General features: G+C 44.3%; 1 long non-coding RNA gene across 2 annotated transcripts; it reads left to right on the top strand.

Annotated features, from left to right (window-relative positions):
* Positions 1-3,854: 3,854 nt before the first annotated feature.
* LOC112544225 (uncharacterized) lies at positions 3,855-26,363 on the top strand. Of its 2 annotated transcripts, XR_012900581.1 has the most exons (5): positions 3,857-4,130; positions 5,477-5,564; positions 6,750-20,504; positions 22,289-22,436; positions 23,112-26,360. It is a non-coding gene; the product is annotated as an uncharacterized LOC112544225 (long non-coding RNA). The 2 variants fall into 2 exon arrangements; XR_012900580.1 differs by having other exon boundaries at positions 3,855-4,130; positions 6,750-22,436; positions 23,112-26,363.
* The last annotated feature ends 866 nt before the right edge of the window (positions 26,364-27,229 follow it).

The raw sequence follows: 27,229 nt of genomic DNA, 5'->3' as shown, positions 1-27,229 counted from the left end.
AAATATCTAGATATTTAAATGTGCTTCAGCATGACATGAAAATTAGGGAATTAAAACCTTTATTTTAAAAAAGGTTAAATCTAGGATAGGGCATCCTCTTTACGAATTTTTTCTCATGCTTGGTCAATTTTACTTTATGCTCAGTAAAGCAGAAATACTCAGTGGAATAATAATTATTAAGCAATAAACTTTCAATAACCAATACTATGTTCTGTTCTACTCACGCTCTAAGTAAAAACATTTTTATTTTATTTTATTTTATTTTTAGCTGGAACAGGGTTGCCCAAGTGTTTCAATTCCAAAAGACTTTTTCAGGGCTTTCTGAAGTTTTCATCTTTCAGACTGAAATTTCTTAGGTTTGTGGTCTCTGCCATGGGTCACAGAAATCTTTTTAAGTTTTGAGCAAAAATGTTTTGGCCATTTTTGAGAAGAAAAACAGTGATTTTTCCTCTCTGAAGTTAGTATTACTAGAATCTGCATTAGAAACCACAGTGTACGAGGCATTTTCTATTAAAAAGAAAAAAACTGACAATTAAAAATGACATTGCCAACTCTTTTTGAACAGTTCTTACATTGTCATGACAGGAACTTGAAATTTGACAAGGAGATAATCCCTAGGCTGCCTGTATCTTCTGAAAGTCCAATGATGCTATGGTTTACTTCATGTATGCTCACTATTTTTATTTTCTTTTTACTGACGCTAAAGATCTATTCTATCCGCTATCTCTCAATGTATCTGTGTTCCCCATACCTCCCCTATCTTGTTTCATATGATATTGCACGAGGAATAGAGAGTCCTTGGTCATTCTGTATACTGTATTCAATTAAGTATGCTTTTACAGCACTAAAGAGGACAGATGGTCTTCAAGTTAAGATTCTAGCCTAGGGCTTAAAAAACCAGTGTTCAGTTCCCTACTCTACTATAAACTTCTTGTGTTACCATATGCTACTTGCTTAAACTCTCTACGCCTCAGTTCCTTACCTGTAAAACAGAGATCATTTCTACTTCACAAGGGTGATCTGAGGATAAATATAATGAAGATTGTGGAAACTCAGATACTATGGTAAAGGGGCAGCATACGTATCTAAAATAGATAGGAAAGGTCTCCATAATGCCCAAAGATGTACATCAATATATAAAAATAGGCATTGTTAACATTGCTTCCTTGTTTATGCAGAACACTGCTGTCTAGCAAATAGTTCCATTTACTTTTTTTTCTTGGTTTTATCAGTATTTTCTATTCTTTCTAAAAAAAACTTAGGGATTCTACCAAAGATACAGTTACATATGCCAAATCTCATTGAATTAGTTGGGAATGATTCCACTGACTTCTGTAGGAGATGGACCTGACCTCACTTGCATAACATCACACAAAATGGTTTTGCTCCCATATCAGGGTCATTCTTCAAAGACACACAAACCTAGTTCCTAAATTCATGCTCTTTCTTCTAAATGTCTTCTATATGTTTTAGCTTATGTCCAGAGCCCCATTGCCAACTAGTGATTTAGCTATAGTGTGACTTTAATTTCCCTGTCAATCTACATCTTTTATCTTTGTATAAGTGATTTGAGATCTTTGGATGAAAGACAAGGGGTGAAATTCTGCTCCATCTAAATCAATGGATGCTTGGAAATTGATTTTAGTAAAGCCAGAATTTAACTCACAGAATTAAGCGTATTAAATATTTGTCAATAACAAACACCTAAACACTCTAATACTGTGCCAATTTCTCTTGGTATTAGTATGATTTTGATAAGTTATTACAATTTTCCTTTTAAATTGTCACTTATCAGGTGAAATCTTCCAAAATAAGTTTGCATGTTTGTCAGTAATTAAATCTGTACGCAAAAAGAAAAAAAACTCTCAACAACTATATAACATAGATGCTGGGGCATATCAATAAACAGCTTTCAGCATTGTGTAGAAAAACAAAACAAAAAATAAATCCTTGACTTCGTTTGTTTTCCAAAAAAGCCCTCAAAGTCAATACTATTTTAAATATATATGCTTTTAATTTAACAACTAGTATAAAAATTAAAACTATCCCTATTACGAACACAGAACTGAACAAAGTGTGCACAAATACATTTTTTGCTTTAGGTCAAAGATTAATTTGTAAATAAATATTATACTGTCAGATCAATATACTGTGGTATTACATGGTCACACTGAAAATTTAAGGTATTTTAGGTACAAAAGTTGCACACTATACTTTGATAAGGGAACAAAATCTATTTCTCCATCTATTTCTGCTATGAATTTTCCTCTATAAAATATTTTTAAAAATACAGATTTCTACCCTATACACTAAGAAACTCAAACTCTTTTTTCACCTTCTAGATCCAGAATATTCAATTAAATAAAATTATGTTAAATACATACATATATATGTAAGTCATGTAGTCATGTTTTGACCATTACCAATGATTTTCTATCTTTTTTAGTGCATACGCATTATAAGAAAGTATGGGAAATCATAAGAAAGCAATTAGAAAGTGTCATAGCAGGATTTATATATATATATTTTATTTTAAATACTTTTTAATATCTTCTTTGAGCATTACTTTTATAAAGCACCCGCCCTAGTTATAATTGCTGACTGGCACTTTTTATTTCATCAACATTTTGTTCCTGGAATCAAAAGTTGTCAAATTTCGACCATTTCTGGCCTCTGGTGCTACAAAATGAGGAGGGAAAGTTTCCAGTTAATGGTGGCTTCACGAAGAAAAACATCTGTTAAATCAAAAGCATATTGTTATCAGAGTAGGGCAACAAGGGAGACTGTAGATTAAAGGATAGACTAACAATCTGAATCAATTGTAATTTCTACAAAGTTCCTAACAATAAGCATAAGATTAGAAGGAACAGATTTCAGATGCCGATTTTAAAATGACCAAAATACTAAAATGAAAGGGATTAAATCTCCAGTTTCCCACTCGGAAAATTTCAGATTTGTTTCAAATTAAATGTTCTGGATTTATTCTAAAATAAGCGTCAGCTTTAAAGTTTAATAATACGAGAGATGTATTAATAACCCCTGCTCAGAAACACGTTTCTCGATTAATGTCTTTGGCCCTATCATCGGCTTGTCCTAGGTTACATGATAACGTATATTAACAAGTGGTGCAAAACGTTTCGAGTTTCCTGCAGCGAGTAAACTGGGAATCAGCTAAATGACAGGAAAAGTGAGACTCTGATGTGCGCACGGGTGGGAAACGTGCATTTTGCTCGGGGAGAGAGAGGGAAAGAGCCTTTCAGACACTTTATTTCTCCTTTATTCCCGTGTTTCGTCTTTCCCCAGCGTTTTGTTTTAAATCCCCCGCACTACTTAACTGCCTGCCCTAGGAGCAGGCGGGATCCCCCTCCTCCCTTGCACAATGGGAGGAAAGCCATGCCGGGGAGCCGCCTCCACCACCACGCTAGCACGCAGCAGCAGTTGTGCTGAGCCCTTGTGTGTGGACCATGTGCGGCGGAGCTGGGGGCAGGGCGGGATGGCCCCCCTCGAGCAGCCCCCCAGCACTGAGCATCGCGCGAGCCCGCGGCGAACAAAAACCCTCCCGGAGCGCCCGCGGGTCGCGCACCGCCGCAAAGAGCTGGGGGGGGGGGGGGGGCCTGCGCCTCGCCCCCTCCTGCCCCCACCCCCTGTGGCACCTACCGCCTGCGCAGGCGGGGTGCGCGCCCCGCGCAGCGCAGCTGAGGTGGGAGGGGCGGGATCCGCGCCCCCCTCTGCCGAGCGGAGGGGAGGGGGAGAGGGAAAGTTTGGGTGGGGGTGGGGGCGCTGCAGGGCGAGCGGGGGGCAGGGCGGTGCAGCCGGAGCGCGGCGGGTGCGGGGAGGGGGGGGGGCGAGGCTGGTGATTGGGCGGCGCTCGGAAGCACTTTGTTTTTTATGCTAATGAGGGCGGAGCGGGGCTTGTGGATATTTACGTTGAGGCGGGAGCCGCCGCCCTTCATTCACCCACATGGTCCGCGAGCCCGGCCGCCAGCGGCGGACCTGCCTTCGCGCCACTTCACCCCACCCCCCTGCTGCTGCGTCCCGCGCCTGCTGCGGAGGGGGTGGGGGCGGCAGGAGACGAGCGGGACGCCGGGCCTGGGGGCGGGTAGGGGGAAGATGGTGGCGGCCGCTGGCTGGTGAGTGTCGCGCCCGGCGCTGACGGGGAACCTGTTGTGCGCGGCGGCGGCGGGAGCAGGGCGCATGGCAGCGGCGGCGCCGCCCGAGCTCTCGCACGGGGCGGGAGGGGCCGGGATGAGGGAGATTTGAAAAGCGTGTGCGCCGCGCTCTGCTGCTGCCGCCGCCGCCGCGCCTCCCCCCGGCCGCGCAGTCCCCGCCGCCAGCCGGAGGCCCGGCCGGGAAAGTTTGTGCCGCGGCCCCGCGGGAGCGAGCGGCCGGGGAACAAAGCCGCACGTGGGGCAGGGGCCGCCGCGGCCCCGCTCCTCGCTCTCGCCCCGCCGGGGCCGCGGGCCGGGCTGGGGAGGCCGCGGGCTGGGCACGTTGCGCGGCCCCGGGCTGGGCGGCGGGCTCCGAGCGCTTCCCGGCCGGGCCCCTCCGCATGGGCTTTTGTTCGCAGGAGAGGCGGGGGCGGCGGGCTCCTCTCCGCGGGCGGGCGGGGGGGGCGACTGCGGAGGGGGGAGGGATCGCGGCCCCCCCGCGTGGATGGGGCGCGGGCAGCGAGAGCCCCGCGCTGCAGCGGTTGGAACCGCTCGCTCGGTTAATTACGAAATCGGCGGCAGCTGCGGGGCCTCGGCGGCGCCATGTTGCCGGGGAGGGAGGGGAAGCGGGCGGGGGACATGGCGGCGGCTGCGTGCTGGGGCCGATTGTTCCCTGCTAGGCCCCAAGCCTCGTGGGGGGGGGGAGCGCGGCGGCCCCACGAGCCGCGCCCCCCCCAGCCCTGCTACTCCTCGCGGCCCAGGCAGCGGACGCCCGGCCCGCGTGGGTAGGCCAGGCCCGGAGCAGGCGGGGGCGTCCCGCCGTAGCCGGGCTGTGACCTCCCCGCTCGGGCTGGCAGCGCCCCCTGGCGTGCGCGCGGGGCATGGCCGCCCTCTGCTCGCCGAGCACGTGCTGCGGGGTGCGGGCCCGGCCCGGGGAGCAGCAGCACATGGCGCCGGGGCTCCGAGCCAGCCGGGCGCACCTGCCCCTGGCAGCAGGGAGCTACTGAGAGTCCCCATGGCTGCGCGCCCCTCCTTGCCGACAGTGACCCTGTGGAAAGGCCAAAACGTTGGGAGTCTGCTTGCTGCAGCCATGCCCGGGAACGGGGGAGAGCCCCTTTTTGCTTTTAAACATGTTGGGAAGTGGGAGGCACCCTGTACTGAGGCCGTTGGGCGCAAGGGAAAACCACAGTTACACTTTAAGAAGTGAATGCGTAGTGTCCCTTGTTCCTGAAAGTAGAGTTGGGGAAGGAAAGCCGTAATCGCTCAGGTTTGTGGCTTTGTTTACGGTTTCCACGAAAAGCAAATGCATCTTGATAATATCTTTGCAGTATCTGTGCATGCAGCAGTAAACATGGAAAGGCTTTGGATGTTGCAGCAGAACTTGCATGGAGAAGTCACCATTTTCAGTTAAAAGGGGTAAGTTTGCTGACTAGTTTGAAATATTTTTGAAATGCTTGTGATTAGCCTCAGTTCGTTTAGGAGCATAATTACATCATGAAGCAGAAGATGGGTTTAGAAAAGCTCTACGATTCAGATGATAATGCTTGGAGTCCATTGTCCAAGAGGAGGGAGGGGGAATTATCTTTATTTCAAGGCTTTGAGTGTTTTGGTTACTGCCTTCAGTTTACATAAAAATGTTTGTTGTGATGTTTTAAATCTGTTTATCGTCTATTGAAATAGTGGATCAGCCAACCTGAGGTTGCATCAATTCCTCTTTCAAATTTTAACTGATGCCACCTTAATCTTAAATTCAACAAGTAATAGAACTATTACATGTTGATACAATGCACAACTTTCATTGCAACTTGAAGAACAACATTACATACATTAATTTTATAGGCAATGAGTCTTCATACAGATATGAAGACTAATACATCAAAATTCATTCAGAATCATACTTTCTGACTTCGAATACAAGAATATTGTATTTATTTAACTTGGAGTCTAGAAAAGCTTTTTAAAATGTGACCTACCACTTTAGGAACTATTGCTTGTTAGGACATGGCTGTGTTTGAGCACAGTCTAGTTCTGTAACCAATTATAATTGGTATCTACTTCTAACAAAAATAAAAAGTTCTCAGGCCTAATGCTCTTCACTGTCTGTTGGCTAATTTCAAAGGAAAAATTTAAAACTGCTAGGAAATAAATTTCTTTGGATGTCAAATGTTTCATTGTAACTTCTTATGCTTTGCATATTTTGCTGTTTACTGTTTCAGAGTACACTTACAGCAAAGTCACCAATGATTATTAAACTTTTTCTGTTTGATAGTAGGCAAACGTTTAATTTTCTCTTGTAGATTTAACATTTAAACATTCTATTTGTAATGTTTTGAAGTTCTTGCATCAATTTGATCGAACTGATAAAACTGGGGTAATAGGAGCACTTAGGTCATTTATGCAAAAATGCATAGATTCCTTGTGATTCCTTCCCTCTGCTTCCAGTTTTTTTTAATTTACTATTAGTCTGAAATTTGGACTGATGCTTTTTTTTTGTACTATGAATTAGCGTACATTTCTTTTTAAGCTACTTGGCACTGTCTTATTACTTATGACAGTTATTTAAAATCTGGTCAACACATTGATTTTGTTCTCTTTCCACAGATGCAAATTAGACAACGTATCTTGGAGAACTACTGAAAATCTGGTCACGTCAGAGTAATGTCAAAGTGCTTACAGTGCAGGTAGTGATATAAGAATCTACTGCAGTGAAGGCACTTGTAGCATTATATTGACAAGTGCCACAGGAGATCTTGCAGAAATACAAAAATTTGTGAGGTACATTGTGGTATTCACTGCTTTTTGTTCTAAGGTGCATCTAGTGCAGATAGTGAAGTAGATTAGCATCTACTGCCCTAAGTGCTCCTTCTGGCATAAGAAGTTATATCTTCATCCAGTCACTCAGACTGATTGAGAAATATAGATGTTCCATTAGCTGTATGCTTTGCAGTTCTCTGTTAGTTTTGCATAGTTGCACTACAAGAAGAATGTAGTTGTGCAAATCTATGCAAAACTGATGGTGGCCTGCTATTGTCTACATCAAGAATGAGAGTGACTTTTTTTTACTTTTTAAGTATTTTGGTGGTCTTAACCTTCATAGCGGTTCCTTAAATTTAGGAAATATAACAGCTTCAGTAGTACTAAAGTGCTTATAGTGCAGGTAGTGTTCAGTAATCTACTGCATTATGAGCACTTAAAGTACTGCTAGCTGTAGAACTACAACTTCAGCATGCCTTCCTATCAAATTAACTTTTTTGTTTTATTGAACACTGTTCTCTGGTTAGTTTTGCAGGTTTGCATCCAGCTGTATGATACTCTGCTGTGCAAATCCATGCAAAACTGACTGTGGCAGTGACAAGTCAGTGAATAAGTGAGGAAAGTTATACCCCTTTCTACACAGGTTGGGATTAGTTGCAATGCTGTGTGTGCCTGTAGTATTGCACTTGTCCCGGCCTGTTGAGGTTGGTGGGGACAGAGGCTGAAACATCTTCAGTAGTCTAACTATTTTAGGAAGCCATACTGCATTTTTCCAGGAAATACGAATATCTAATATGGCATGTTTTTTCATCTGTTTCATGTGACCTCAAGTGTGGCTGGACAGTATATGGTACAGACGTTTCTCTACTTCTGATTTTTTTTGTATGTGTACTTACGTTCAGTTATGGAGATTTTAAGAGCATCTGTTTTCTTTTGTGGGCTCCTCCTGTTGTATTGAAGTGAGTGCCTGCTTACAAAACAGTCAATCCTCAGTAGCCATGCTAAAGGGAAATGGGTCAAAAAAGCTTTTAGTTTTCAAAGATATTTTGTGCAAACTTACTTAACCTGGCCTGAATCTGTAGCTTTGCACTAAAATTGCATGAAGAAATCTTCATTTTGTATTAAACAATTTTGAGACTGAACTAAAATCCTGTATTTAGGATTTTTTTCATTCTGTTCTAAATTGGCACTAGAATGAACATATAATTCTAATGTACTTCCATCCAAAATTTGTCAGATGTTCAGAATGTCAAGGTGAAATCTATCCTTCAGTCATACTCTGGAATAATCTTTTTGTATGATCATACAACAGAAGTATCACGTATTATATGATCTTTCTATAAGCTTGTTTTGTTTACATGTTGTATATCAGTACTACAAATGTGTCTACCACAAATACTAAATAAACCATTAAAAGTGTGTGAAATGTGTAAAAGAATAATGCAAGTGACATACTGAGCCTATCTAAATCACCTTTGTAATTAAATAATCCATTATTTGAGATCAATTTTAAGAAGATGATTGGATGAAAAAAGTATATGTAACTTGCTAATTGAAATAGACATTCTCTAAGGTGGGTAGGCGAGAATCTGTAGGAAGTGCCTCTTTCACTTGGGCTCAAAAATAATTTTACACACTACTGTTCTCTCCCTGTCTTGTCTCCACCTTTTCCCTAAAAAATGAATGCATAAATAAAGTATTGAAAAAAGTGATACTGAAATGAGTATTTTTGGATAGCGTTAAATATAGAGCTGCTCTAATACACTTTGAAACTGAATTTAGGATTTTTTTTCTACACTTCTATAATGTAGACTTTTGTATCTTCCTGCATGGCTTTATCCATTTGTTGCAGGCTGACTTAAAAGAAAACCCTCAAATTTGGTATATAGAAGAGGAACATGACACATTCCTCATTGGTACTAGAAGTTGTAGAGAGTTTGATTTGGGGGACACTACAGGGGATGTTGGTATGTAACTCGGTATGGTCACTTAAAATGCACATGTGTAACGTGCAGAAGTGTGTTTTGGTTTGGAATCTGAAATGTGACTAAAATTAGTATTTGAAGGAGCAAAACTTGAAGCTGTGGGGTCTTAACTTGTTGCTGGTATACAGTGTTTGGGGATCATTTGACCCTGAATTTGTTGGCACAAAAGTAAGTGATCTGCTCTTATGCTTTCTGGAGTGAGTAGAACTATAATTCAAGAATTAGTAGTTTAGATAAATGGTCAAGATAACAGATTCTCTGATCCAGGAAGGAACCAACATTGTCCACCTTAAGAGGTTATCAATTCTAATTGGTGACTCAGTGTCACTGCTGTGGAAATTAGAACTAAACTTTGAGCCATGATTTGAAAAATCATAGGGAAGATAATTAGTACATGTGTTCTCTTAAACACTGGCAAATTGTGCCTTTAGTGTCAGCACAGTTTGTCTATACTGTATTGACTAATCCTGTTAATTTTATTTCTGATTAAATTTTCAATGGGTTCTGATGATTGTACGATTTGCATAGATATCAGATATTTTAATTTATGTTCCACTTGGAATGTGCTACTAGCAAGTTAAATCAATATTGGTCTCGGCCTGCTAGTATATGCTAAAAGGTTTGCATGGTTGCTGTACACTGATGTTGGATTCATGGTCAACTGAAGGACTACCTTTAATTTGGAAATCTGTTTTTCAAGTTACCTCCATCCAACACCAAGTGAAATACAAACTCATTTTTCCAAGATACATTTTGCAATCTCGGAAATGTTGGTCAGAAAAATAGAATTGAGTAGACCAGGTTTGAGAGAAATCTACTGGACAAGTCTGAATTGGTGAGAAGCACAAGTTGGTCTTGTTCACAATATTACCCTTGCACACTTGGCCTTGGTAATATCCTGGAACCAACATGGAGACACAGCTCCCCATCCTTTTTCTTTCTGAAGATCCTTCAACGTACTTCATAATCCACCTGTACCGCAACTTTCTGCATATAAAACCCAGGGCAGGCTTTGAAGGGTAGTAAGTAGGAGAATTGCTGCAGTGAGTAATGCCATCCCTGTTTGGTGGATTCCTAAAACCTTGCAGCCCACCAATGAGCCTCTGGTGCTGTCATAGAGGGCTTTAAAGTGGCTTCTGATCAGCTGACACACAATCAGACCAATTGATTTGGTCCTCACTGCTGTCAGAGGTTTTAAAGGCTCAGAAAATTCTTTTTTAATAAATTGACACTGGGGACATACCAAAACAGCATAAGGTGTTTCTATCCGTTCAGTAAGTTCATGAGAATACTTAACCTCTAACTGGTATGCTTGCAACACAGGGCACTGGCAGTTCAGAGTTGATTCAAGAATATTGTTTACTTGATCAAAAATAGTTATGCTATTTTATCATAATACCTAAGAGTCCTAGTCACAAACCAAGACCTTATTGTGCAAGGTATGTTTGACAGACCTGTTCTAAATATAATTAATCTTTAATGCACTCTTGTTAAATAAGTAAAATGAAACCACACACATGCGTTCTTCACCTTTTAGGGTGAATGTGGTCAAGATGCATTTTTGGTTTATTGATCTGGATTTTTTTAAATGGTAGGATAGTATATTTTAAAGTTTTGTTTTTTTATTTTACAGTTAATATAAACTGTTGAAAGCTTATGTGTAACTATACAAGACTTTTAGGACTAAATTGGTATTATGGCCTCGAATAGTTCCTAAAGCAAGCTTTCTAATTTACAAGTGGCCTCTTAACTACCAACTTAGATTGCATTTGCAAGGTAGTTTTCAGTTGTCTGAAAGTCTACTGGAAAGATTTTGCAGTTGGTTCTCACTAATTCTGTTAGTGTGTGAATCTGAAAATCCAACTCACTTCTGTAGCTGTGGCTTTGCTGTGTTATCTGGCATAAAAAGTACCAAAGCAACTTGCAAAAGATTAGCTATGACTGGTAGGTAGCAGATCATGAGTAAGGAAGTGCAACTTGCTTAGGCAGTTACTGCTATAGAAACTTCCTCTATACAGCATCTCATAAGTCTTTCCGTCTTACTGTTGATGTATTCCAGCCTCAAAATATAAGATACTTTCAAACTTTTTCATAAAGTCCAATAGTTTGCTAGTTTTAGAGCAGTATGGTAATATATTTAATGCCACATATTTCTCAGATCTGTGAAATAGGGATGTAATAGTGTAGCTGATTAACCCTTTTAAGCTTTTGCGTATTGGTTAATGCTATAGAATACTATTCCCCACCCTCTGGGGCCAGTACTTTTTTTTTTTTTTTTTTTTTTTTAAAGCAGGCTGGCTAGCAGCCTGGCTCAGTCCTGGGTTGTGCTAGCTCTGGTACCTGCTTCAGCTGCAGCTCTAAATTTAAAGTATATTAGGAAGCAGGCAGGCAGCCTGGCTCAAGCCAGGTCTCTTGAGTTCAACCACTGACCCTGCCCCAGACATGGGCTGCTGCCACTCTTTGCAGCTGGTCCACATGGGGAGCTGCCTTTTTTAAACTGGCTCTGCTAGCAGACCAGCTCCTCCCTGGTACCTCACGCTGCTGCCTCTGATACAGCAGAGGGACTATAGAATAGTTGAGAGAGTAATAAGAATTCATGAGGTTAATTGACTAACCAATTGACATATTTAACATCCCTAATGAGAAACAGTTCTGGATTCAGAATAGATTGTTCATGGTTTGTTGCATAGTATTGCTTGTATTTGGATTCAACCAATGGCTTAAGGTATATTTCATACCACAATCACACCTACATAATTAAATCTGGGCAAGCAATAATGCACAGTAGTCATGTTGATTACTAAGAGGTGATTTCTGTAGCATCTTTCAAAAGTTTAAAAATGAATCTTCACCATCTGGCATTTCTCCATTGTCTTCCTCTTGTCCTTTCAACACAGTTCCCCTTGTGCTGGAATCTTAATTTTAGTTCATGGGTTTTTGAGCTATATTGTGTTCTCTTAATATATTTTAAGAATTTGGATATGAGCACAGCATTTCTTTCAATGGAGTGCCCTCACAAAGATGAAGGATAATGCAAGTATATCTTATTCCTGGAATAGGTGCTGCTGCTTGATTTTTTTTATTTTTATTTTTTTATTTTCATCCTGTACACGCTTCCGTGCAGTGATTCCAACTTTTTGTAGTGAGCATCTCATTGTGTATCTAGAACTCTGCAAATTTGTGAATAGCTTTTTTTTTAAAGCAGGCTGGCCAGCTTTATATCCATGGGTATCTGCATCTATGGAGGGAGATATCTGTAGATCCTTTTGGGGGATGCAAATACAAATTTTGTATCCATGCAAGGCTTTAGCATAGTCAGTACTGACCCTGCTATTCTCTGTATGCATCAGAATAATGAAATATGAAGTTAGAGGTTTTCCTGCAACTTTGTGAGGGTTTGGCTGAAATATCACATTTGGTGTCTTTGATTATAATGATTCTCAGCTTTTAAAAATTTAGATTTTTGTGCAAAATTTGAGCACATTGAAAATCATGTGGGCTGAGTCCTAACAGTTATTGAGCCAATTCTAACATCCAGATACAATTTTTTGTTTGCTCAGTGGCATAGCTGTATGATCTAGGTATCAGCAAAATTAATGTAATTCTAAAATTTGTGATTTTTTGGGAATCTTCTGGCACAAATCAGTTGTCCAGATTACTTTTGGACTAGTATGATACTATCAAATAAATATTGATCTTGGGATGCATGGTAGGTTTTTGTTGGAAAGGGCTTTAGAATGGGAATAGTCGAGCTTATATTGCAGTAGAACTGTGAGAGCCCATTGTGTTAATTGTTGATAGAGATGATAATCTTTAGTCAGTGCCAAAGTATAAATAACTATGAGTTTAGTGCATTTTGTATTACTTTCTATAAGACTCCCTAATTTTGGCAAAAAAAAAATTTTAAGCACTGATGCTGAACCTTTCTAAGCTGTATGCTTTTTGGAAGTCCAATTTGTCTTGGACGGGCCAAAGTGTCATGCTTAAAGTGCTTGTTTACAAGAACAGCATAAAACTACAAACAAAAGGTTTTTTTATAAAAACAAAAGTAACAGCACACATTACAGAAAAAGTGCATTTTCATTTATCTACTTTAAAATCAATTAACATATAGAGTACCTTTCCCTGTATGTTAGTTACGTAGAGCAGTATAAAGTGTGAAATTTTAGTTTATACATACTTTGCTAGTGCTTTTCATATAGCTTGTTTTAAAATTAGGCAAATATCTAGATAAGTTGAAATAGATCAGTACACTAGGGAAATGCAATTTATATGGGGCTACTATAAGGTGGGTGCATAACTGGCTGGACAAACGTTCTCAGTAGTTAATGGTTCACAATCCTGCTGGAAGGGGATAACAAGTGGGGTTCTGCAGGGTCTGTTTTGGGACCAGTTCTGTTCAATAACTTCATCAAAGAATTAGATGATGGCTTAGAGTACGATTACAGAATGGGAAGTGATTGTCTAGGAAAGTGTACTGCTGAAAGTGTTTTAGGGGATCATAGTTGACAAGTTAAACATGAATCAACAGTGTGACACTTGCCAAAAAACCAAACATGATTCTGGGATGCATTAGCAGGAGTGTTGTGAACAAGACATGAGAAGTGGTTCTTCCACTCTGCTCTTTGCTGATTAGACCTCAATTGGAGTATTGTGTCCAGTTCTGCATACCACATTTCAAGAAAGATTTGGAGAAGGTCCAGAGAAGAAGAGCAAAAATGATTAAAGGTCTAGACAACATGAGCTATGACGCAAGGCTAAAAGAATTGGGCTCTTAGTTTATAAGACTGAGAGGGGGCATGATAGCAATTCTCAAGCATCTAAAAGGATGTCACAGGGAGGAGGGAGAAAAATTGTTCTTGGCTTCTAATGATTGGACAAGAAGCAATGAGCTCAAATTGTGGCAAGGCACATTTAGGTTGAACATTAGGGAAAAACTTCCTAACTGTCAGGATGGTTAAACACTGGAATAAATTGCCGAGGGGGGTTGTAGAATCTCCATCACGGGCAATATTTAAGAGCAGGTTAGATAGACACTGTTCAGGGTTGATCTAGACCACTGTTTCTCAACCTTTTTTTTAATAAAGTACCCCCAGTATCTACAGTTTTCAGACACTTTTTTCCCCCCCTACCAGTTCACATTTGTTTAAACAACTTAATCATAGTTGGGCAGGTGATGTCCTGGGTGTAAAATGTACAAAAATAATAAAGCACTGAAACTTAAATTCGGTTTCTCCAAATTTCAGTTGTGTGGATGTACCCCCCAGACTCCCCTCATACCCCTAAGGGTACTTGTACCACTGGTTGAGAAACACTGATCTAGACCAGTGGTCTCCAACCTTTTTAAGAATGAGATCACCTTTTTGTAATTTAAGTGCAATCCAGGATCAACTTCAGACCCAAACACAATTGTTTCACCTCCTTCCTGCCTCTTTTCCAAGGCTCCACCCCTGCTCACTCCATCCTTCCCCAATTTTATCAGGCTGGGGGCAAAAGGATGTGAGGAAGGGGGATGCAGGCTCTGGTGTTGGGCTAAAGGATTTGGAGTATTTTGGGGGAGGGGAGCTCTGAGCTTAGCAGAGGAAGTTGAGGTGCAAGAGGGTTTGGGTGCAGGCTGTGGGAGGGAGTTTGGGTGCATGGTGACTCAGGGCTAAGGCAGTGATTTGGGGTCATGAGGGGTTCAGGACTGGGGTCAGGGTTTGGAATGCAGTCTCCAGCTGGGCACCATTTACCCCAGGTGGCTGCTACTGGATGGTGGTGCAGGAAGCTACAGCAGGCTCACCCCTACCCTGGATCTGCATCACTCCCAAAGGCAGCCATCAAACTTTCCATCCCTGCCACTCTGTGTAGCTGGGGTGCAGGGTGGGGAAAGGGGCACCCTGACATCAGCACCCCCTCTTTCCTGTGCCCTGCACAGCAAGCAGGAGACTCTTGGGGGTGGGGGAGATCAGCTCCAAGGCAGAGGGCAGGAGCAGCAGGGCAGTGCTGAGCGGAGCAGATGAAGTGCTGGCACTTGACAGCCTCCCAGCCAAACCAGTCAGGATCATCTGTCAAAGGTTCCAAGATTTACCAGTAGATCCTGATCTACTGGTTGGTGACCACTGATCTAGACAGTGCTCAATACTGCTGTGAGGGCAGAAGACTGGATTCGATGACCTCTTGAGGTCTCTTCCAATTCTGTGATTGTGTGATATCTGTAGATGCCCAGTTGAGAGCCATTGTATTAAGGCCTTGGAGCCACTAGGTTTACTTAGCTTGCTAGTTGTCTTTACAGAAACAGCCAAAATAATTGCTGCCACTTTAAAATTGGCTTTCACTTTTTAAATAAGTTATATTCTTTGCACTTATTTCAGTAATGAAATATACATTTCTACTAAAATGATCAGTTAAGTATTTAATATTGTATCTTCTAGGTCATTGTTTCTCAACCTTTTTTATAAAGTGCCCTCTTTAAAAATAATAATAATAATAATAATAAAAAAAAATTAAGTACCCCCAATACCTGCAGTTTTCAGACCCACAATTTTTTTTCTGCAATTGCTACACATTTGTTTAAAGAACTTAATCGCAGCCAGGCAGGCGATGAAATTTTTGGGTGTAAAAAGTACAAAAATAATAAAACAAACTTAAATTCAATCTTTTCCAACTGTATTGATGTACCTTCCAGATTTCTCTCAAGTACCCCTAAGGGTACTCGTACCACTCGTTGAGAAACCCTGATCTAGGTAACTTATCTTAAAAGATCTTTTTGTTGAAACCACAATCACTGACTTAATTTTTGCTGTTGGGTGCTTTCTACATGCTGGTTTCACAATTTGCACATAGATGCTCTTGCCACCTACTGGTGGCTTGTGGGTGCAGCGCCACCTCTTCTTTCAGTAGGTGTTTGAGCCACAGAGGAATTAAGGAGTTGGTGCCTGTGATAGGCATCAACAAGTCCATAGTTACTTATAACAATCTTTTTTTTTAATGAAGCAGCAACACAAACCAACATTCTTGTAAATATTTCTTTTCTGAACCCAGCCATTGAAAACTGATTCTTATGGTTCTAGTACAAGGTCCTAGATATGCACCTATCAGTACTGTTAAGTAGGAAAGTACTGGGCTGAATGCTTATATTAGAATTGTGGGCTTGTCATTATTGCCAGGTTCAGTGATTGCCTCAGCTAACATTAGAATTCTAGTATTGCTGATTGTGCATGTCTACCAGGGAAACACCGTTCTTTAAATTTGTGCAGTGGGTTCTCTGGTCATTATGTGTTATATGCAGTTATGTCCTGAGTTCATACATAAGTTTTGCAGTTGAACTGCTCTTTGAATATTCTCCAACAGTTTTTAATAGGGATGTTAGTGTATAATTGAATAGTCATGTAACTGCATGAAACTTTAGTGGTTATATGATTATTTGGTAGCTGCCGGAGCTGGCAGCCAGTGCATTTGGCCCCACTCCCGGGGAGACCCTTTCCCTCTCTCCATGGACAGAGGCTGCTTTGCAACAGCCTGCTTTCCCCGTCCCCCCCCCCCCCCCCATGCTGATAGAGGCGGCGGGGGGGGGGCAGGGGACAATGACTGACTTAAGCCAACTCATTGTGGGCACAGGCTCCCACTCCTCTCCCTCACCCCTGATAGAGGCAGCAGGTTTCCCCCATGCTTATCGGTTAAGCATGTAGTCATCTACGCACTGACATCCCTAGTTCTTAATGCAGCTCCTTCAAGCAGTAAGAAAATGCTAAGACTGATTAGTTCTTTTTTTCAAGTTTATATGCAATATGGTTCCAAAAACAGGCCACACTGTTCAGTATTCATGCTTTTCCTATATTTTGTCCTGCTGCAAGTCCTATAAAACTTTTTTTAGTAGGCTCAGCAGCACCCCACTCAAGTTTGTAGGCTTCAGTTAGGAGCCTGTTTCCCTTTCTTGCTGCACCAGATTTTTAGGGTTTCAATCTTATTGCAGTTTGCTATGATTCTCACAGAACAGCATTTAGTTTACCAGCTGCAGTTCTGTTTAGGGACAATGACGGTACTTAACTAGAAGCCAGCCAGTTTTCAGAGATTTAGGAGAGAAGCATTACGCAGAAAACAAACAGGTGAGACTTGGTACATTTAGGATGTGAGTAAACTATCTGCCATATGAAGACTGAAAGATTTTGAAATCTACTAAACCTCATGTCTCATTCTTGTATTGGTTCTTATCTTAGTGATTTCCCCTACTCAGTACCACTCTGACTGCTTTGTGCAATTTGTTTGCAGAGCCATGTTAAAACCAATTTACAGATTGTTCCAAAAGTTGATTTGTAAATTCGTTGTTTGGAACTCGGAATGCATTTTCCTATAGAAACCATGTTATAAATGATAGGTTCTTAGGCTAGCCCCCAAAAGCCCATTTAACCCAATGTAGTTAAAATACTGTATATTTGCAATAAAAATGGAAGTAATGTTTTATTTAACTTTGAATGCAGGTGCTTGAGGAATGGCAGGCTTAATTATAGGAGGTTGAGGAGGTAGGTGGAGGTTCTGAAGGGGACATCTGGGCAGCCAGCGGCTGGTCCCTCCCCCACTGGCTCTGCACTGGCTCCTGTAGCCATGCTCATCCCCTGACCATCCTCCCCAACTTCCTCTTGTGAGCTGAACCAGGAGGTGGGAAACAGCACAAGCACAGACTAGAGGCACAGGTGGTGGTCATATAGCTGGAAAGAAGCTGTGGTTTCCCCTTCAAAGAGCTCTCCAGCTGCTGTCTGCAACTGTCCTCCAGCCTGCACTTAGCACTGCTCACGGCTAGTTGTACCTCTTTCCTGTTCCTTGGCTGCAGGTGAACTTTGGATGTTCATAAGTCAGATGTTTGCAACTTAAGAGTGTCTGCATGTGCAATTTTCCCCAAGGGGTGCTTCTGAAGACTTGTTTGACTTCCTACAGACTTGAATTAACTACCTGCTACTGGTGATATTTTTGATAATTGAATGTTTAGGGAGTTTCCTGTAGTTAGGAACTTTTTTTCCACTGAAACTATCAAATTTCAGAATTCTTCACAATCATTTCCAAACATCAAGAGTCTAAAAGATATTCAGCTGCCTTGCAGAGAGGGTTGTCCTGCTTCATGTCCTTATAACAACCAGATGAATTGTTTGAAAGGAGTATTTTGTGGGGTTCAGAATGAGTTGGGACATGGCATGAGCCTGAGTGGCGGCAACTTTCAAGTGAGGTATTTGACCTTGCGCCACTCCACTAGGATGCATGTTCTGTTTGCCCAAGCAAAGACTGACTGCACTGTGGAAACTAGGTGTCTTGTGGGCAATAGAGCAACAGCTGAGATTGCGGAGCTCTAGATTGATGTTCTTGTGCCAGAGATGAGCATGGCAAATACATGAATTGCTGCAGGGGCATATTAGCAAGGTTGCTGTGTCCATAATTTTTTTTTATAGGAGACTAAGGCATGTTGAGGCTACAGATGGTACCTGCTCTATAAAGCAAGGGTGGGGAACCTTTTTGGGTCAGGAGCTGCTGACCCACAGGAAAAGCAAAGGAGGCAGTGAGGGGGGCTGGAGTGCCAGTACAAGCTCCCCAATGCTGTGGAATGCCCTAAGCCTCAAGGGCCAGATCCAGGGAAATCAATGGCCACATTTGTCCCCAGGCTTTAGATTCCTCACCCCAGCTATAAAGCCGAGAAATCATGACAAGTTTCCACTTTGAGATGATGCAAAGCTTGATTCGTCACTGGCTGAATCCTGAGTGTTCAGATTGGATGACTGGGCAAAGTTCATAAAGGCAGAAATGGCTTCTCCCCTTTCCTCTCCTCTAGAAAGAAATCAGAGGGTACAGTATTCTTACTGTTCAAAAATAGACTGACTGAATTTCCATCAGCAAGCCCACTACTTCCTGGGATATGAAGTTCTATGGTGACAGGAATGGTTGAAAGATCACTCTAGCAGTATTGTATTTATACCAGAGCTTGCTTCAAATAGAATAATGGTGCAATCCAAAATGTGGATGTTAAATTTTAAAGCTGAAGGGGAAAAATTAGTGATGGCATGAGATCTTGCATGATATAGTGATATACAATTTAAACTACTAGTCCCTGCATGCAGCCCTATTTATGTATCTTCAGCCTATCTTTTAGGAAGAAACCGCAATGTTCATTTAAATATTTCAGGTGATGGGATAATCTACCCTCTTCCTCTACCGCTTGTACCAATGGCTGCTGTTTGTTTCACAGGCAACTAATACGAGTGCCTGACTTCTCAACTTTAATCTATTTTGCGTGTGTAATTTCTTAGGTTTTTTTAGGTTTAAAAAACCTAATTTCATCATGTAATACTATTGACTTCCACAAGTTCAGCAGCACTAGAACCTATAGATCCACTGTTCAAACCTTGAGCTAACCATATCCAACAGAAGTAGTACCTTTCAGTCTTTTAAGTGGCCACACAGTAGAGGGGGATGGAACACCTTACCAGTATATTTCACGGGTATTTGCTAATAGCCAAATAAGATTGACTCAGGAATTTTGAGTTCCGATCGAGGCTCTGAAGGGGAGTCTCTTCTAGTGGTCACCTGTCCCTATTTCTGCTGCACCCAAATTAGTTCCCAATACGAGTCTTCCCCCTCAAACTGTCCAGAGCTTTAACAATTATAGGGAAAAATTCTGCTTTGATAACTCTATCCAGAGGCTAAAGTAGCCTCAGATACACTGGGGATGGTGCATGTTCAATCTGGTCTAAATTAGGGGTTTGTCCACACTAACAAGTTTTCTCACCAAAAACTGCTTTTTAGCAACAAAACCCAGAGAGCATTCACATTGCAACATGCCAAATGTAACAAAAGAACACCCAGTTTCAATGACACAAAATTTTCACCTCTGCCAGGGACTTTTGTCCCTCCCCCTCCATTTGCTGTCAACAAACATGCTGTGTGTACTACAGGAGGCTTTTTTCAAGTTTATTGAACTCTAGGATGTTTTCCTGCAATGCTTGATTAGTCACTCCAGCCAGTGTTTTGAACTCTGCTGCTTTGCAGCCATGTAAACAGAAATGTGCCCCTCTCTGAAAGTCCTGGGAATTTCAAAATCCATTCCTGCTGGATGACTCAGTATGGCATCTTCTCAGGGAAATGGGTGGCTACCATTCAAAATGCTCTCCTGCTTGGGCTTTTGGATCTTACTGTGTAGGGTGAAGAATCAATACAATCACAACTGAGTGACCTGCAGGGACTGGGATATGTATGGTCACATATCTTGAGCCCTGTGTGAGAAGGGGTATGAGCAAGATGTCCTGAAATACAGAACCAAGACAAAGGAAATCAGGCAGTTGTACCTGAAAGGTGAAGGAGACAAAACAGCCAGGGTGGTGCTGCACCCAAGACATACCATTTTTATAAAGAACTGGATGTGATCCTGGGTGGGGAGTCTGTCCACAGGCAAGGATCCTTTGGATACTTCCATGGTACAAGAGTCATCAGAAACACGAATTAACCCAGAGGAAGAAGCTCTTGACGAAGGGGTGTGAGCTCACTGGTGCAAGGTCATCTGGTGTGATAGGCAGCCAGGAACTGTTCTCAAATCTTGAGGCTCATGAGGAGTCTCAACAGCTGAAAGTGGAGCATGAAGCAAGGACAGAGACTCAGGGTAAGTTGTGCTATTGCAGTGGGTGGAGGGAGGCAGAACAAGGCAACCAGCGGCTGTATTTCTGTGAGCTGGCAAAGGGCATGCTGGGGCTGCATTATGTGCAAACAGGGCAATGATGCACACAAAGATACAGCATCTTGCAGGAATATGGTGTCAGCTTTTCTGAAGGTAGTATTTTCTCATGGAGATTTCATGGTTGGGCTGTTGTCATTCCACAGGCTGGGGAAATACTCCCAAATCATTCCTCAATCTGTGCTGCTGGAACTAAGGTGGCACAGAGTTGGGCCACATAAAAAGTAGGGCACCCTCACCTCTTCACATCCAGAAACAGACCCCAGGTTTGCCTGTTCTTCAGCAGGGAGATGTCAGCCAGATTTATGGCACTATGGATGAGTGTAGGATTTTTACAAATTGTTTACATATACATCTGTTGCACAAGTGTGGACTGTACTTTCTTGTGCCATCATGCCCAATCCTCCTTTTGTCCCTCCCCACCTTTAAAACTCACCATGATCAGAGTGTTTGCAGAGATCTGTATTTTCCTCTAGGGTAAAAAGGAAAGTGGTTTTGTTCAGAAAAGTGCATGTTAAGGAAATGTTTCAATCTTTATCTGGAAAATAGTCACTCCTGTTAATGGTTACTTTTCCAGTCCAGGTATTACAAAGGCAACATGCTCCCCTGCTGCCTGGCTCTGTCAACTCAAAAAGCCTGAAAGGACAATTTGCTCTCCAAATGGAGAAAAGAGGGAAAGCCAAGCCAAGAAAATTAAAGCTAAAACAGAAGCTGCTGACCCTATGCTAAAGCTTATGGAAGACCAAACTGAGATGCTGATGTGTTAAGAGGCAGAGCAGACCAAACCAAAGGCCTCCCTGGTAGCATGTTCAAAATTCTTTACCTAGCAACTCTTCCTGTAGGCCTGTGGTGACCAACCAATTCTGAAGCAGTACCCACCACAGCTGGCCTTACCATGAGGTGAACTGCCTTAGGTTCCAGACTCGGGGGTGGGGGGAGGGCACCACTAGCACCCAGAGAATTTAGACCTTTCAAGGTTTTGGCCAAAGTGAGGGGCCATGGGAGCATCATTTGAGCTCCCTGCCTCAGGTGCTAAAATGTTGTGGGCCGGCCCTGTTATCCACTATTCTGGCTACTGCTATAATGAACTAACCGCACTCAACCAGCCAAATAGCCACATGTGGCTAGGGTGTTGGATGCCCTGACTCTAGGCCAACCCACAAGCCTTCCTAGCAGTGTATGGAAAATTCTGTATCCTCAGCAGCTCTTCCTCTATGCCCATGCACTCCTTTCCACTATCTGGTAATTGTTTTTTTGGTTTGGTTGGTTGGGTTTTTTTTGTTTGTTTTAAACCAGCATGCACATGAGCTCTGCCTTTGACAGCTGGTCTTAACACAATTGTCAGGTTTTTTGCAATAACTCTTACCCTCACCAGCAAGCAATGAGCAGTCCTGTGGCACCTTATAGACTAACAGATTTATTGGAGCATAAGATTTTGTGGGCAAAGACCCACTTTGTTAGATGTGTGTAATGGAAATTCCAGTGGCAGGTATAAATATACAGGCACATAAAAAGAAAGGAGTACCAATCAAGAGGAAGGCCAGAGATAACAAGGTCAATTTAGTCAGGGAGGATGTGGTCCACTTCTAGTAGCTGATATGGCAGTGTGAGCACCAAGAGAGGAGAAACTGCTTTTGTAGTTGGCTAGCCATTCAGTCTTCGTTTAATCCTAAATTGATAGTGTCAAATTTGCAAATCACATCCTCGCTCAGCCGGAGGTCGCGGCAGAGGAGGAATAGGAGGACCAGGGCTAGCAGCAGGAGGAGGAGGAGACGGACGCCATGACCCTTGCCCTGGAGCTGGTGCCTGTGAGCCAAGATGTCTTCCAGTCCTCCTCGGGTGCCTGGGAGGGATCTTCAGGTGAGTGGTCTCACTTTCTCTCTCACAAGGCAGGGGAGGCAGGCACACGGGGGCAGAGGACAAGTGTTGCTGGGGCTGGACGTTGTGCTGCAGTCCGTACATGTGCAACCATGTGCAGCGTTAGTTTTGCAGCATGCGGATCCAGCATGCAGACACAGCAGGCATCCCTGGAGCATGGCTTGGATCCTGCTGCCAGGCTCAGGGGAGGCCCCACATGTCCTGCCACAGTGGGAGGGTCACCACAGCTAGAAGCAGGCTAGCCACAAGGGCACAAGTACAACTCCACACAGACTGAGGAGTGCTACACACAGGCATGCCAGCATGTGCAAGGCAACACCCACTCCCACAGTCAGTACTGCGAGCTGCAACTATGTGTGCGGATACCAGGGAGGGCCAGGCTACTCCCAGCTCCTCTGCCACCCATGAGGGGATCCCACTGTGGCTGGACCCTTCCCTTGGCTGCTTATCTGTGGGCAGGAAGAAGCAGCAGTGTCCTGTGGGCATGGCTGGGTCCCTGTGAGGCTGCACATGCTGTGAAGACCATACACTGCTCCCGGGACATACCCCTGCTCTGCCCTGAGGACTGTTGGTTGCTGCTCACAGAGGAGGACATGGCCTTAGGGACAATGTCTGCAGGGATGACTGACCACCTCTCCCTCTTGGTGTTCTTCACAGCCAGACCAGCCAGAGCCAAGTCACAGCACTGCAGTCACCTGCCAGAGCCTAGGGGACCCGAAGATGCGCCAGGGTACACAAGGACCTGATGTTGCAGCATGTCAGCATCCTGTGTGACATGTAGCAGAAGGTCTGTGGGGACTCCGAGTGGCGGAATCACACATAGGACCAGCTCATGCAACAGTGTGATGTGCTATCATGTCATGCATGTTGGCACACCTGTCTGATGCCGCTGCTCCTGGCTTCCATTTTCCTGTCCCCCCTGCTATGCCCATTCCCTGTCCGCCTGCCCCCCATGCGATGCCTCTGCTCCCTCCCCAAGTGATGCCCATGCTCCCTCCTCCTGCCATGCCTGACTCCACTCCAGCCCCCCCTCCTGTCCACTCCTCTGTAGTCCCCAGACTCACCCAACCCCAATGCCGAGGTCCTTGCACCACAGGTGGCACATCTAGCCATGCCCTTCCCACCCCTGAGGCCCCCCCCATGCCCTTCCAGGTTGAGTCCCCCCTCCCCTGCTCACCTTTTTCTTAATGTTTCATGAATACAAACTTCATTTTGTTGAAAACCACACAGGTGTGTTTATCGCGAGGTCAGGGAAAGAGCAAAGGGAGAGGTTGTGGTGGGGAAGGGAGAAGGCTGCAAGCCAAAGGCTCCTGTTTGGGAGTTCCTGGGGATAGTTACTAGAGTCCTTGAAAGAACCTCTCCCTCAGGGCCTCCCAGATGTGTACCCTGGCCTGATGGATCTGTCAGATGGCAGCTGTCCTTGGCTGCTCGAACGCTCACCACTTCTGGTGGGCATCTCCCCCCACCCTGGGAGAAAGGCCTCCCCCTTCCTCTCCACTGTGTTGTGGAGGACGCAACATACCACAACCACCCTGTGGAGATTGTGCTCCCCCATGTCGAGGCTGGTCAGTGGGCACCTGAACTGTGCCTTGAGGCGGCCAAAGGTGCACTCAACCTGGATTCAGGCATGGTTCACGTGGCCAGTGTATGGTTTCATCAGCCACAGCATAAGGGGGTAGGCCACATCCCCCATGATGCAGAGTGGCATCTGCACATCCCCCAATGGCAAGTTCATGGCGGGGAAAGAATGTGCCCAGCTCAAGCTTGTGTTACAGGGTGGAGTTTCTGTAACTGCAGGCATCGTGTGCCCTGCCTGACCACCCACCAACAATGTCTGTGAAGTGTCCATGGTGGTCAGCCAGGGCCTGCAGCACAATAGAAAAATAGCCCTGGCGATTAATGAACTGGGCCACTTGAAGATTTGGTGCATGGATTGGGATGTAGATACCATTTACTGCTCCCCTGAAGTTTGGGAACCTCAGGCAACAAATCTGGCCACGATTGTATCCACGTTTCCTGGGTGGATGACCCTCCACAGCAGGATGGAGTTGATGGCCCTCACCACCTGCCTGCAGAAGAAGACAAACACACAACAGAGAAGAAGAGAGGGGGTGCCTGAGCCCTTGGACGATGCCCTCTACCCTTCCCCCACCCCCCAAACACTCCGGGAGCCAACCCCTATGAGGCTACCCCCCCCCCCCCCCCAGCAGGGCTGTGTAAGGGTGGATGGCACAACCCCATGGGAATGGGGCTTCCCACCTCCCCTTTCCCTGGGGTCCCCCTTTTCCAGGACACCTCCCCCCCACCCCTGTGCAGGGAATGCAGTCCCAGAGTACCTTACCTTCAGGAGGAGGGCCCCAACGGTGGACTTCCCCATGCCAAACTGCTTGCCTATGGACCAATAGCTATCTGGGAGGGTGAGCTTCCAGAGGGTGATAGCGACCCACTCCTCCAGGGTGATGATAGGCTGCAGATGGGTGTTGCATCTCTGGAGGGCGGGAGCAAGCAGGCACACATCTCCAAAAAGGTGACCTTCCACATGCAGAAGTTTTGGAGCCACTGTTGGTGATCCTACCACTCCATTACCAGCCACTTCCACCAGTCCAAACTGGTGTCAAGCCTTCAGAAATGCTTCTCCACTGTGGGGTGCAGTTGCCAGAGTGTAGCTCCCACACCCAGGGAAAGAGTCCCCAGAATCAGCTCAGGGTTGCACTTGTGCAGGACCAGGAAGGCAGCCTGCAAAAACTGCAGCATGTCCTTGTGAGGCCATCGCATGCTGTAGCCAGACAGAAACTTCCCCTCCTCTTTCTCCTCCTCCTTACGAAACTCTGTCTTCAAAGGCTCCAGGGCCTCCAGAGGTGCTGGAATAACTATGGCTCTGGATGCTAGACAGGAACCAGATAACAGCAGCAATTGGACCAGCAGATGATCGGGGCCTCGAGCTGCCCTTGGCTGGTACCAGTAATTGATACGCCTATACACACCATCTCAGAAGAGGAATCTGCAGCCCCATCAGAAAAGAATGTCCAGCCCTAATGATTTAGTTACCTCCACCTCACAGGTGCAAATTAAGCTTTGGACCCCCTGTGGAAATGGACATCACAAAGACGTTCCAACTTAACTGGCATTTTAATGACAAGAGAAGCATCTATGTGACCACAGGGGTATAAAGTGGGGTCCTCTGCCCCACTCTAATTGGAGATCCAACCATATACCTTCTGGTCAGGTGGTCTTGGACCCCTGAGACTTTAGGGATGCCTTCATCTCGTACCGACTACTTCCCATTGAGATTGAAAGGAACACTGGCTTCACCAGAGTAAGGATCATAGGGGTGTGAATATACCTGCTAGGTGTCTATTTTGTGTGCATTTCAATAAGAGCTCCGAGAACCAAAAGGGTTCCATGGTACCTTTAAGTTACTTTTATTGTATTTTCTGTCTTGTCTTTGTAGTGGCTGTTATCTGCAACACAGCAGTAACATTTAACAGCTAAGCTTGCCTTGTAACAATAAAATAGTAACTGTTTAAGCTTTAACCTTACTCCTCCTGTTGCTGTAACAGAACCAAACACAATCAAAAAGAACCATAGCCGGTTTGGCTATCTTGCCACAGTCAGGGCTAAACACAGTAAGAGCTGAGCGTTGAGTCGTGCCCCCCTCCACGGGGCAGACTCTTGGGGCACCCGTCAGCCTCCCTGGCTGCCCGCTGCAAAGGGACTTTGTCCTAGCAGTTAAAGATGGGTGTGATAGAGACCACTCATTACCCCAGCCACTGGCTAACAGATTCCCAGGGCAGATCTGGCTCCCGAGCACAAAGAACGAAGCTGTGGTGTCCACAGAAGACACTGTGAGAGCTTTGCTGTCCCTCAAAGAGGTAGCAAGCACACAGCAGAAGCAGTGAAACGGCTGTCGGGGGGGAGGGGGGAGAGGGTCCTTTTAAACACATGTCCCTGCAAGGTTTCAGCACCAGCAGTCGGAAGCAACTGGTGATCTAAAGCCCTGCCTGAAGTGGTTCCAGGTGGCCTTTTTTACAAGAGAGCATCCAATCAGAGATGCTCTTTTTCAATGCACTTTTGTGTGTGGATGCTCTCTTTCGGAAGAAGATTTTCGGAAGATCTCTTCCAAAAAAATCTGCTTCTGAAGGAAGCTTGCAATCTAAACGTAGCTTAAGGTCCATGAATCTTCCAAAGACACAACAGATATGCAGCATCATCTTAGCCTTTTATTTAATTGCTGCCTTATTGCTGTACAGGTACCCTGTATAAGGGTTCATGAGCCAGGGCTGTAAGAAGTAAACCCGGTCATCAAGAATCACTATGGGCATTTCCACATCTCCCAATGTAATTTTGTGTTCTGGAAAGTAAGTCCTTGCCTGCAACATTCTGTACAGGTCACTGTTCCTGAACATGTGTGCATTGTGCACCTTTCCAGGCCATCCCCCATTTATATTTGAAATGCCCACAGTGAATCACAAGCACTTGAAGCACCATTGAGAAATACCACTTCTGATTGATGTACTTTGTGGCAATGTGGGATGGTGCTATAATGGGGATATGTGTGCCATTGATTGCTGCGCCACAGTTTGGAAAGCCCATGTCTAAAAAGCCAGCCACTATGTCATCCACATTTCACAGTCACAGTCTTATGCAGGAAAATATGATTTGTTGCCCTGCGCACTTGTAGAAATGCTTCCCCACTGGTAGACTTCCCCACAACAAACTAATTTACAATTGAATAGTAGCAACCAGGAGTCACCAGCTTCCACAAAGCCACTGCA

Source organism: Pelodiscus sinensis, chromosome 1, assembly GCF_049634645.1.
Source record: "Pelodiscus sinensis isolate JC-2024 chromosome 1, ASM4963464v1, whole genome shotgun sequence".
Lineage (NCBI taxonomy): Eukaryota > Metazoa > Chordata > Testudines > Trionychidae > Pelodiscus > Pelodiscus sinensis.
The sequence above is the reverse complement of the archived record's forward strand: the minus strand, read 5'-3'. Positions and strand labels throughout refer to the sequence as shown.